Source organism: Lotus japonicus, chromosome 2, assembly GCF_012489685.1.
Source record: "Lotus japonicus ecotype B-129 chromosome 2, LjGifu_v1.2".
Lineage (NCBI taxonomy): Eukaryota > Viridiplantae > Streptophyta > Magnoliopsida > Fabales > Fabaceae > Lotus > Lotus japonicus.
Window position 1 is genome coordinate 23,949,916 of NC_080042.1, and position 14,030 is coordinate 23,963,945.

The 14,030-nt window shown below is 36.3% G+C and overlaps 1 pseudogene; it reads left to right on the forward strand.

The window, feature by feature from the left end:
• Positions 1-4,048: 4,048 nt before the first annotated feature.
• On the forward strand, positions 4,049-5,530 carry LOC130736259 (uncharacterized; annotated as a pseudogene).
• Positions 5,531-14,030: the final 8,500 nt, after the last annotated feature.

Below are 14,030 nucleotides of genomic sequence, written 5' to 3' on the forward strand. Positions count from 1 at the left end.
GTTCCCTGTCGTTGCCCTAGGGTAAACGACGATGAAATCTCACGCTTCCATGAAGTCTCACGCTTCAATGGGGTCTTACGCTTTCACGAAGTCTCACGCTTCAGTGAAATCTCACATATTCACGAAGTCTCACGCTTCAGTGAATTTTCACGCATTCACGAAGTCTCACGCTTCAGTGAAGTTTTGCGCCTTCATGAAGTCTCCCGCTTCAATGAAGTTCCACACCTTCATGAAGTCTCCCGCTTCAGTGAAGTTGCACGCCTCCGCAAAGTCTCCCGCTTCAGCGAAGGTGTACGCCCCCGCACAGTCTCCCGCTTCAGCGAAGGTTCCCATCTCCACAAGGTCTCCCGCCTTAGTGAAGTTTTTGCTTCCACGAAGTCTCACGCCTCAGTGAAGCTTACACACTTTCACGAAGTCTCACACATAAGTGTTTAGCTCAAACCCAAACTCAAAACAACCCAAGAGTTAGTGTCGGTCAATACAACACAACTCGGAGTTAGTGTCGGTCAATACAACACAACTCCCACCACAAAACCCACAAACCAAAACCCAGAGTCTGTGCCGGTCAATACAACACGACTCGAACAACACTACCAGGAGTACTAGAGTACTCGGTGACTTTTAATCATCACCATAGCTCACCTTAGTGGCTTTCCCAATTCCAATTCTCACAACAAAGGTCGACTTTTCCCCGTCTTTCGTAAATATTTTCCCCCTTCAGTTTCCCTATGCTTAAACGTTAATAAAAATGATTTCAATTCACATTAGTCAGATTATGAGTTTATTTCTCAAAGTCTAAGTTTCCCAAGTCTTTATTTTTCGAAAGCTCTATCATTCTAAGTTTCCAAAAATCAACCACCCAAAATACATTTCCCGGGGAAAGTCTAGGAATTCCAACGAATCCCAACAAATGGCTAAGTCTCAAACCCCACATTTGGACTTGCCTAGGTTTGTTCATCCAACCCGAAATGTCAAAGATCACCGGATCAATGAACCTCCACTCCGAAGTTGCGTCAAAACGCTCAATTCAACACATCATCAATATCATAAGTTATGAAACAATCATAACAAGAAATCATCATCATATACAACATCAGATAAAGCATAGGTTGAGTTTATCGGCGCCTATCATGAAATCATAGCTAAATATAGCAAGTTGCCCTAACCTCGAGCTGTTCCAGCTTCGAAATCAAGGTTGTCCTCAAACAGTTGCTCTAAATATTCCAAAGTTCCTTCAACTGAACCTCGGAGAAAAACAAAGCAGAATTCAAACAAAATCGATTAGTTCGATCGCAAAACAATACATAAACGATAGACAAAGCATCAAAGCTTCAGAATACGACAAACGGGTACGAAAGGACAAGTTTTCGAAAACGAAAACCCCCCCCCCCCTTAGGAAAAACCCACGGCCATAAGGAGAAAAGGGCTTCGGCTCTTTTTCTTCGATCAAACCAGTTTACAAGGTAGTTTTAGGGTAAAACTAAGGCAAAGAAACTGTCAGAACAATTTTCGGACAATCGGGTCGAAATACGACTACGTAGGGGCATTTTGGTCCAAAATAAAGGCTCAAAACTTCAAAGTTATCAGTTCTGAAAACAGATTTGACAGCAACGATCCTCATGACATCCGTGACAACAAATCCTAAAGGCACGAAGTCAGATTATAGCTTTACGACAATAAAGTTTCGAAATGTGAGACAAAAAGAGTTTTGAGTCAATTTTTCAGATCCTGGAAAACTGAATCGCAATCAGAGTTTACTGACAGAGGTTTTAGACTCAGGGGAACATAAGGAACATAACCCAAGCGAGAAATCAGAGAAATCGGACAATTTTAGAAAAAGCTCAAAACTTAGAGCACAGAAACGACTTCAGAAACGCAACAGAAATAACAATCAGAGGTAGGAATCGTGTTAGTTACCTTGATACCTAGAAGTAGGGACGAACTGCACGAAGATTGGTCAAGGTTTCGCGAAAATCTCCTCCTCCCTTCTCTCCCAAGAACTCGCGGCCAAGATGGGTGAAAATGAAGAGGATTTTGCTTTTTCGCGCTATTTATAGGCGGGTGAAATCGCGGGAAAATGAAAATTTCGTGATTCCGATTTTTGCAGCACGTTCACCGAGAAATTCTAAGAGAGATTCTGGCGTCAGAATTCCAGAACTCAAAACAAATATCTAGGATTTGGGAAAAACGATATCCAAAACGCCAAAAGCGGTGTCAGTTAGTCTGTCCCGAAAAACTACTTTTTGCTGTGGTGCTCAAACGACAAAACTTCCAACTGAAGAAAGATTGGAAACATCGAAACAAGTCTGGCAACGCGGACGGAATCTTCGTTAGAAGTCCCGAATAGAAAAAGTCTTCATCCATTGCTCGAAAATAGGGTTTCGAAGCAAAGAAATTAGCGTCGTCGAGCTTCCGGAAAGTGAAACCTATCGTGCGTACAGTCCAGAGTTCCGAAATGAAACGCTGGTCGATGGAAAAATAAAGAGAATCTTTAAATTTCCCAAAGATTAGAAATCTCACTCAAAACGTTGCTTTAAAAGCGAAATAGCCTATACTGGACACGCTCGCCATAAGGCAAGTGTGCAGGCGACTCGCACTAACCCCGAAAACGACTACGCAACATCCCTCAAGCAATTCCTGAACTTTCTTCTTCATTAATCTTTCTCAAATAGCAAACTCCTGTCACGCTTACACTGATTCTACGCGTGAGTCGGAAACTAACTTGTTCTGAAAATCCAGGTCTTACATCTATCAATTCAGTTCTTACACTTTCTTTACAGTTCTCAATTGTTAGGATCTAGGTTCCTAACAAAATGGTCCGACCTGCCGGATTCGCTTTGACGGATGTTCTTCGCCGGAACCAGCAAACAGCGACCAAGATGGAGGCGAAACTCGACGCGTTGGCGAACGAATTCGCTGAGGTGCGAACGGCGTTAGCAGCGATCACGACGGCGGTGAAGGATCTACCTTCATCGTTGGCGCTGATGATAGAGCGATCGAAGGGGAAGGAGATCCCCGATGAAGCAGCGGAGGAAGAACGGCGAGAGCAATACCTACCAGAACCAAGTCTAGATTCTTCAGAGCAGGAAAGCTTGGAGAACAGAGAAGTTTCAGAGGAGGAAGAAAAACCTGAGGCGAATTCACCGGAGAAGACCGAGAGGGAAGCGTCGCGGAAAGACTCAGCGTTTGTTACGGTGGCGGAAGCCGAACTTAAGTCTCCGACAACGGGGAAGGAAGCCACAGCAGAAGCGTTGGGGAGACAAGAGGAGGTCATCGTCTTCAAGAAGCTTCTCGAAGGATCGTCAATGGAGAAGTTGCAGATCGGCAACATTCAAGGGAAGAAGAAGGGAGAATCAGTCGTGGAGGCTCAGATCAGCGATTTAGGGTACGATTGGGAGGGGCGGCCACCACAAAAACCGCCGGACTCAGATCGTCACACGGTAGCGCACCGAGCGCGTACGGCGGCGGCGAAATTAGAGACCCACGGCGCGCCGGCATCGGGAAGGAGAGGGAAGGTTGTGGAAGGCGCACAACATCTCACCGCAAGAGATGGGGAACGTCAAGAGCAAAACGGGTTGGGTATATTTTTCCTTTTAATGGGCCTGGCCCAACAAGGAAAAGAAATAAAAACCAAGGAGTTCTGCTCACTGCCAGCAAAAAGAAGGAAGGAAAAGAATATAGTGGATTTACTATTTAACATAGAGCACCAAGGCCCAATAGAATTCCACACAACCGGATTTACGGGGTCGGGTCACACAGGAGGATCCGATTGGGACTGGGTCAAAGGACCAAAGGAAAACGGGTCTATAGCAAAACGAGAATTACCTGAGGAAGACGGTGAAGAAGTTGCAGAGGGAAACGTTCTTGCCAGAGAGGTAAACGAACAAGAAGAAGGTCATGATGGAGAGCTGAGTCTGAGGAATTTTAACAATCCAGCAGTGGCTATGGTTGTTGCAGAGGTGAGTTTCTTTTCTGGAACGAGCTTGTATCGGAATCAGAAGCCTGGAGGCAGCCCCCCACACGTATATGCCAGGTGGTAGTGGCATCCATGAGAAAGCACAGATTTCAATCACCTGAGAATGCCAAATACAACGAATTTGGGACAGAGGGTTGGTCTCGTGACAAACTTTTTGGTCTTGTGACTTCAAGAGATGAAATTCCAGAGCTATGGAAGCTTGATGAAGTGATAGATCTTAGGGCTCCTAGAGGCAGTAATAAGCTTGTTCCTCAAATCAAGGAATCAACAAAAGTTCCTGTTCTTGGACATGCTGATGGAATTTGTAGTGTATATGTTGACAGGTCTGCTAATAATAATATGGAAAAGCAGACTGTTAGGGATGCAGATACTGATTACCCCGCAGCTGGCAATGCAATGGAAACTCTTCTGGGACACAAGGGACTGTCATGTATTGGTGGACTTAATGAGCTCACCCTTGAACTCCATCGTGAAGGTGTTCAGCTGTTTGGCAGAACAAAAGCCAGTGCCTTGCTAAAAATTTCTGAGACGAGCACTTTTCATCTTGAGGACAGCTCAATTGCTTGCACGGTTGTAATTGCAGAAGGTGTGTCTGCGGCCATTGACCACATCAATAACCATGGAAGTGCTCATACTGAATGCATGGTTACAGAAGACTCTGAATTGGCTGAGACTTTCATTAGACAAGCTGACAGTGCTGCTGCATTCCACACTACAAGCACACGATTTGGTGTTGGGCGGGTTCTGGGTAATACTTCATCACAGGATCTACGAATCATTGCAAATCTTCATTGTTTGGTTCCCAACATATGTGAAGCACAAGAGATGAACCTTTTTGTTCTCAGGGTCCTGGAATACTTGCAAATGGATCTATCTAATTTGCTGCCTGGGTTTTCGTTTGCTTCTGATGTTCCTAAAGCTGCCTCTGTCAGCAAGAATCTACGCCCTTTACTAAGTTATGCAGAATCTTTGATTACGAACTTTCTAAATGAGGAGGATGTACATCTTCTAAGGGTGTTGCTTGGCGAATCACAATCATTATTCACTTCTCCTGGCATTGGGAGAAATGAGGTTCAGGATAACGAATTGGAAGAGTTATCTTGGGATAAGTTTTCTCAACTCGTCAACAAACATTATCAGGAGGCTCATAGTGTAGTGCGATGCTCATCACTTATACAAGAAGAACCTTCTGTACTTGGTAAGAAAGGGGGCTAGTTGAAGGAGAGAATGTCTGAGACTTCTTTATTTCCAAGCACAGGCCAGTTCGATGAAGCTACTTGGGAAGACAACATCACTATCAAGAGTCAATTCCCATCTTTCAACCTTGAGGACAAGGTTGATCTTTCAGCAGGTGGTATTGTTAGGCCCTGGGATTTCCAAGCAGGCCCAAATGTCACTAAGGAGCCTTTGATTCATTATTCAACCAAGGAATATGGATAGTGCATTCTAGAAGGGGCAAAGTGGGGATTACTAGTAACTCCCTAACAGAATAGAGAGAGAGAGGATTATGATTGTAATGACCATCTAACAATATAAAGGGAGGAAGGAAAGGTTGAGAGGGTATCTGGATTCTAAGCTAAGTAGAGATATGAGTAGGAAGCTTTGAGCTTCCTATAGGAGCCTAGCTCTGTGTCAGAATCGGATTCCATTCCCTTTCTGTTGTAATCCCTTTTTATCATCAAATAAGCAATCTATCAATTCAGTTCTTACACTTTCTTTACAGTTCTCAATTGTTAGGATCTAGGTTCCTAACACGAACATACAACACGGTGCACCAAGGCTAATGTTTACTGCCATTAGCTACAAGTTCTAAGAAATCTTCTTCCTCTTTCAGAAAAATATGTAATCAGTCTACTTAGCACATTAGTAAAATGGTGTAGACAACCATTGAACTATAACATCAGTAATTTCACAACATATCCCAAGTCATAAATCATAAAATAGTTGAATAATGATTTTATCTCACTTTGTGGTAATAAGAAGATATATCAGTTATAATAAGATAATTTATACACTTGCTAGAATCTCCATCATTTTACTCACCGACTTCTTGAGCAGCTGAAACAGAAGTTGTCCTCTGATGCTAATGAGCCAAATTTGCAAAATATAGAGTAAAAATAAAATATTAAATTAGTGCTCTAAGGGATAGCTGCAAAATTAAATCAATTTCAAACCTAAATTGTTTTACAGATTACCTCGGTCTTTTAACTTAGACTTTCACTAAGCTTTTCCACCTCTAAAATGTAATTTCTAATGATCCTAAAATTTTCCTAACTAACCTCAATCACAGAAATGCACCCAGAAAAGTACAACCCACAACTAAGAGCCCTTACCCAAATTTCCTATGTTCCAAAAGTTCATAATATGAATGTATGAGCTTTTCCTCTTCTTTGAGACATACCCAAATTGCTAACACATAAGCTATCAATTCTTATGTAAAATTTTAAAATGTAAAAAGAAGAGATATTTAATTTCTCAATACTTCCTTCCTAACCCCTTTTTCCCTTCCCCTATGGCAGAAGACACAGTAAAGATCAAGACTTCCTTACCTATACTTCTCCAAAGATGCGCCCTTGCAGGACCTTCACTGCATGCAGATTTCTAATCCTACTTCCTTCTCTTCTTCTAACACTCTGAAGTCTTCACGCTGTCCCTACTCTGCTCCTCTCAAAAATCCTATTTTTTTCTATCCCCACTTTACATACTGTGCCTTTTCTAAATATCTATTCCGTTTCCCAAAAGTTGTTTTTAATATAATATCTTTTTAGTTTTTTTTTTTATAGGCATAATATCTTTTTAGTTGTAAACTTATACTAAGGATCTCTCGTGGAAGTCAAAACAACTTGCATAGATATCCTTTTAAGTATATAACTATTTTATATACAAACACAATAATCTTTTTGTTACACAACACCAGGGTCGTGGAGCCCTTTATACCAAAAAAGCGGCCGCCTAAGCCCCCCAAAAAAAATATAAATTTTAGGCCCAATTTTTTTTTAGACATAACCCAAACGGCTGATAAATATGAACAACAGTACAGTATCTGGAATGAAAAAAAAAGTAGATATTACGAATTGGACCGTTGTCACATTGATTGACAAAAAAGGAAAAGAATGGAAAACGCTTGGAAATTGGAAACAGATTGAACGATTCATGGTTGATATATAATTATATAAGATTCATTGGAAATATCTGCCAGAAATAAAGACTCATAATGGACCAAAACAAAATGAATAAAAATCATTCATCTTCCTTAAATATTAGCCAATTAGAAAGGGATGTTACATAATATTTTTTTTTGAAAATAAGTTATATCAATATCATCTCTTTTTTTGACCCTAAAAAAAAATATTATCTCTTTTAAAACTATTCTTTATCATTAATATAATTTAAAATATTTATTTATTCCAAAAAATAAATTCCTTTTATCCCTAATTTATTCCAATTCTCTCTCAATCTTTCAATCTCTCTCTGGTTTAGACGAGAGACTACTCCTGGTTTAAAAAAAAAATTCCTCATCTCCTTTCCTTCAATTTCATCTCTATTCTCTTGAAGGTTAAAAGCTTGGAACCAATTGATTTTCTAAATTCTAAAACTTACAAACTGCACGTGGTGGATTGGTGGAACGATTTATTTCACTGTCTCTCTACGACTTTGCAGTCGACACGTTTCCAGGTTCAATGTTCTACTTATGTTCATCAATACTTCTTTTCTGAAATATATTTTAGACTTTAGTATTTAGTTTATTTATATTTTTTAGTATTTTATTTATGTTTTATATAATATACTAAGTTTTTTTAAAAAAATTGTATAAAATAGGCCCTTTAGCAATTTCGCCTTAGGTCCCAAAATGTCTGTACACGGCCCTGCACAACACAATAATCTAAAATCACGTTTTTTTTTTTTTTAAATAACATATATATTCTAACTAGTTTATATATATAATCAGATGGAATATCATCTTCTTAGCATTGGGATACATATAACATTCCTAAGTGTTAATATCACTTAAAATTTTATGATAGCATATAAGTTAGTAAATTATGTTTACCTAGTTTCAAGTATATATAAAAAAATTCCCAGGATGTTACAAACGTCGTAAATCCAAAACCCTAGCAGAAGTAATGTCTTGTAATAATATTTTTTTTTCTGAATAATGTTAAAAAAATTAATTAGAAAAAAGGGTGAAAAATTATTTATTTAGCGAAATGGGATAGTTTTTGACATGTAGGATCTAACGTGGATGGGGTACCCTCAATGCGTAAATTTTTTTGCGAATTGCAGAGAATCTTTACTAACAGACACCAGGAATTCACAATATATTTTGTGAATTGTTGCCTACACGGAACAAACAGCTTAGTGGTCAAAGGAGGCCGTGATGAACATGGAATTGGCTATAAATTCCCTGAAGCCTTATATTTGTTTTACTTAGATGTCCCAGGTTCGATCCCACTAGGGCGTTTTAAATTTTTAGCTCATCATTATTTCTTTACTTTTCTTTTTTACCAAAGAGTTTAACAATTTTATACTTTGTTTTCTCTACTACTCTTTAAATATTTATTTGATAATTTGTGTACATTAATTTGAATAATTTTGTTTTTAATTTTTATTCCCACATCTTATATTTATAATATTTGATTTTCTTTTATATTTTTAATGATAAATGATAAATAAAAGGAATAAGTATTAAAATTAAAGTCTAAATGAAATTTTTTGAAAAAATCAAATTCATCAAAAAGAAAATTAAAAAATGCATTAACATTAAGAAATTGATTATTAACATAATTGAATAAGAATTATAATATGTATTGTATTTGATACATTAATTAATACTTTGATTATTAAAAATATATTAAACAACGAATGAAATAGAAAAGTCAGAATTGATGAGTAAAGTGGACATAAAGACTTCTCTTGTAAGCCCGATTGAGACCAAGAGGAACTCGTTTCACATTCTTCGTAAATATGAAGACGATAACACAAATCATAGATATAAGGAATTATCAACATATTAATCTTAAAAAAATTTAGGCTAAAAAGCATTTTTGGCCCCTGATGTTTCAAGTTTGTGCAAATTCTGCCCCTACTCTATTTTTGTCGATATTTCTACCCCTCATGTTTTCAAACAGTGCATCGTCTACCCCTCATGTTTTCAAAGAGTGCATCGTCTACCCCTCCGGAGGGGTAGACGGTGCACTGTTTGAAAACATGAGGGGTAGAAACATCGACAAAAATAGATAAGGGCATAATTTGCACAAACTTGAAACATCAGGGGCAAAAAATGCTTTTTAGCCAAAAATTTAATGTGATAGTAGCACAAATCAGGATTAAGATTGTGTAAGATATATCATAAAGTATAACATTATTGTGTTTATTCCAACTAAGTAGGGATGACAATGGGTAGGTACTATAGTACCATCTCCATACCCGCGTTTTTAAAAATTATATGTACCCGTCTCCATACTCACGTGGGTAGCAACTCGAAGCTCTCTCTACCTTTAGACAATTCAATGTCATTACAGGAAGCTATCCATCTTTGCAAAAATCTAAATCTATGGATGACAATGGGTCTCAAAATCATAGGGTACCCGCAAAAAATACCCACTATGGGTAGGGTAAAAAACCGCTAAATGGGTATGAGGTTGAGTATAGATAATTACCCGCAAAAAATAGAGGGTATGGGTGCGGGTATGGGCACTATAGTACCCAACCGGCCCATATCCGCACACACATGTTATCATTATTATTATTATTATTATTATTATTATTATTATTATTATTATTATTATTATTATTATTATTTGGGAATATATTAACAAATTAACTTAAGCTATAGCTTTCAAACTCACTCTTTTTGAAAAAAAGTTTGGGATATATTAATTAATACTCTAAAAATAAATAATAAATAAATTAAGATAAAATCAAGAAATAAACAACATAAATCCTAATCAAATCTAAAATTTTAAAATGTATTTTTTTTATGAGAATTAATCTGAGAATGACACGTGTTATATTTTTTTTCCAATTAGTGAATATTCTGCACCCTAAAAGATTTTCTTTTCCTCAATCCTTTTGCTTTTGATTAAGAAGAGAAAAGTAGGAATCCTTGAAGCATATGACATCTTACAATTAGTTGAAGAACAAAATCAATTCATGAAGAAAATTGAAACAGAAACCCAAAATGAAGTCTTGAAGAACAAAATACCCTCCTTCACCAATTTGAAAGGACTGTGGTGAAAGAATTGTATTGAGTGTATTTGTGAATCTTGGGGTGGAACCCTTGTGAAACAAAAAACCAAAGGAACATTTCAGTCAAGAGAAACAAAAAATGGTGTATTGCCCCATATGTGCGCAACCCAGCAAATTATCTATATATGTGAGAAAAAAACAAAATAATTCTCCCACCCAAAATAATTGTGGTTACTTCACCAATAAACTTATACTAACAATCAATTTAAATTGAACTTAAGGAAATATATAGAGCAAAGTAAGATAAGTCACCCAATTGGCATACTAAAACATGAGTATATGCAAAACTAATGAGTTTGAGGAAAACATGAATCAACCTTAAGAATGGGCTAAACATACTCATGAAGATTAAATGTGAGCTCTTCATATGCTTTCATCAATTTGACTGACCTGTGCATCATTAAAAAAAAATTAGTAAGTTGTGCATCATTCACATACAGTGCAAATAGTATGCTTAAACATGATGAATAAAAACGTGCAAAATTTGAGAAATGAATATAAATTCAGGCTATCCTAAGTTTCGTAAATTTCTATAAATTATACCAAAATCTGGTTTAGAATGGCTTCACACGCATGGATTTCTACAAACTATACTAAAATCTGGTTTTAAAAAATACAAAAGCGGAAGAAGAACAATAGAAAAAACATTACATCAGAATCAAAACATTACGTCTTCAACAATGATTCGTTAAAGGGTCTATGCAAAAATTTGTAAACTTTTGGATCAAAACACACAAAATATGTGAAATTTAAGAATCCAGGATTGAATTACGAACAAAGGATAAACTGAAATGGCACAAACCATAAATCACAACATGATAAACTCTTCTTCACGTAACATAATCTTACGACATACCTCTGTCCTGATTGCGGCATGTGGCAGAGGTAGAAATAGCAGCTATCAAATCTCTGCGTGTCCATGGTAGCCTTGTGGACCCTCAGCACCAAATCAACTCCCTTTTCTTAGAATTAGCATTAAATAAATAATAAGATAAATTAAGATAAAATCAAGAAATAAACAACCTAAATCCTAATCAAATCTAAACTTTAATAAGGTACTAAATAAAGATAGATAAAAACTACCAAAATCTAGCAAATCACAATAAAAAACTCATAAAATCCTGAATTAAATAAAAATATGAAAATTCAATAAAAATATCATAAAAATTCATTTATACTATAAATGTAACTCAAAAATAAAATAAAATATTTCATGAAATTAAAATTAAATAAATAATAAATAAGGATAGATAAAAACTATCAAAATCTAGCAAATCACAATAAAAACTCATAAAATCCTGCATTAATTAAAAATCCGAAAATTCAATAAAAATTAATTATTATACTCTATAAATAAATGTAAAATAAAATAAAATATTTCCTGGAAGTAAAATTAAATAAATAATAAGATAAAATTAAGAAATAAACAACCTAAATTCTAATCAAATCTAAAATTTAAAAAGGTACTAAATAAAGATAGATAAAAACTACCAAGTCTAGCAAATCACAATAAAAACTCATAAAATCCTGAATTAATTAAAAATCTGAAAATTTAAGAAAATTTAATTAATATACTCTAAAAGTAAATCTAAAATAAAATAAAGTATTTTCTGGATTTAAAATAAATAATAAGATAAATTAAAATAAAATTAAGAAATAAACAACCTAAATCCCAATCAAATCTAATATTAAAACTGATATTAAATAAAGATAGATAAAAACTAACAAAATCTAGCAAATCACAATAAAAACTCATAAAATCCCGAATTAATAAAAAATTCGAAAATTAAATAAAAATTAATCAATATATTCTAAAAATAAATTTAAAATAAATTAAAAGACCAAATCTTATCTTTTAAAATAATATCAATCAATTATTTTAGAATATATAAAATTAAAACATATATCAATTGAAAATTATATCTTCTAAAATAATATCAATTAATTAGGTTAGAATATATAAAATTAAAACATATATCAATTGAAAATTATATCCTCTAACAAATTGACACGTGGAATAATTCTTATGAGAATTAATCTGGTGCTGACACGTCACTAAGAATTAATCTGGTGCTGACACGTCACTATGGAAGTTCTTCTTTTCTAATATATATTGATATTGATATTGATAACCTTAGAAATAGAAAGAAAAAAAAACCTTGGAAATAATTATAAAAAGCAAAAGAAGGCCCGGGTGGGATTTGAACGCAAGACAACCAGGACAAATGAATGTGGCAGTTGCACTTGGTCAATATTGAGTTCAATTTATTTAATGGACAATTAAATATATAACCTATACAGATTCCCGGAATTTATTACAAATTCCAGGTTTATCACTGCCTCTTTGACCACTAAGCTGTCAGATCCGTGCAGGCAGCAATTCGCAAAAAATATTGCGAATTCCAGGTTGTCTGTCTGTAAAGATTCTCTGCAATTCGCAAAAAAACTTGCGAATTTAAGATACCTTATCCACGTTAGATCCTACATGTCCAAAACTACCTCATTTCGCTAAATAAATTATTTTTTCACCCCTTTTTGCTAATTAAGTTTTTTTTTTAACATTATTTAGGAAAAAAAAATTCCTTGTGGACTCTATATGTAAAAACGATCAAAGAAGTCCTCAAGACAAGATTAAATATTCCCTTTCATAGTAGGTGGTCAAAACCCTGAACCTAAGGGGACTCTTGGGTCTTATGATCTCTCGGTCAAGAGTCCATACAAAGTCCAAACTCGCCGACAAACGGTCCCTTCGTAAAATCCCTAAGTGTCCACTCTTGCGACAAGTTGGTTCCCTTTGCCCCTTGATGGAGAGCATGTCGTTTGAGCCACCAAATAGGGTTCTCCTCTTGCCGCAACCACAAATGATGGAAAATGCCTAATCCTAGTGCTTTTATTGGCTTAAGGGCTCTCCTAGTCCACAAGCCACTGTGTTCGAAGTATGATGGATAAATGTGTCTAAATGTCTGGCTTCGACGATGCTTTCTCACCAGATTTACGTGGCTTAACGAACTAGAGTTCCTTCTAGATGATTCCCTCCATAGAAGATGTTATGAAATGGTTCACTTTACGGGCGAGATCCTTTACTGGCTCAAGGACTCGCCCAATCCACATGTCCACAAGACACCCTTTTTTAAGTATAAGGGCTTAGAGCGTCTTAATCTTTAGCTTTGGCGTCGCTCTTCCGCCTAGTCCAAATGCTCTACTTTGTGAGTTGAATTGCTTCCTGTGATAGACCCATTTTGGGGAATAGGGCTTGCACAATCCACAAGTCCACTATACGATTCCTACTCCATGACCGCTAGATCCATCTTTATGACCTCCATTTAGAGCTCGCCATAACTTGTCCAATCTACAAATTTGCACCTTTAGTGTCGTGGATCTGTACTCTCTCGCCTATAAACCCTACCAAGGGTCATGTATAAGGCTGCAAGTCGTTGTCTTTCAAACCCATCCTATCAAATGTGTCTCCATAAATTACGTCCATTGGACTTCTCTGAACCAAAAGGACTTGTCAAACATCATAGTTATTCACCCACGATTGCACAACCACTGAATCATCTTCATGTGGCACAATTCCTTTAAAATCTTGTTTTGTGAATATTATATCTGGATGGTCGAAACCAAACTCCACCTATTGAGCCGAATCCACAACCCTTATGTAACGCTTTCGAACATATTCTTTTCGCTTCCCCGATGAAACCTCTTGCAATTGTCGCTATGAATCCTGACGGCTCACCTAAACCCTCTTCTATCTTACATGGGCCGGGAACATTGCCTTGCAATCATAGTGGCTCTCACCGTGCAT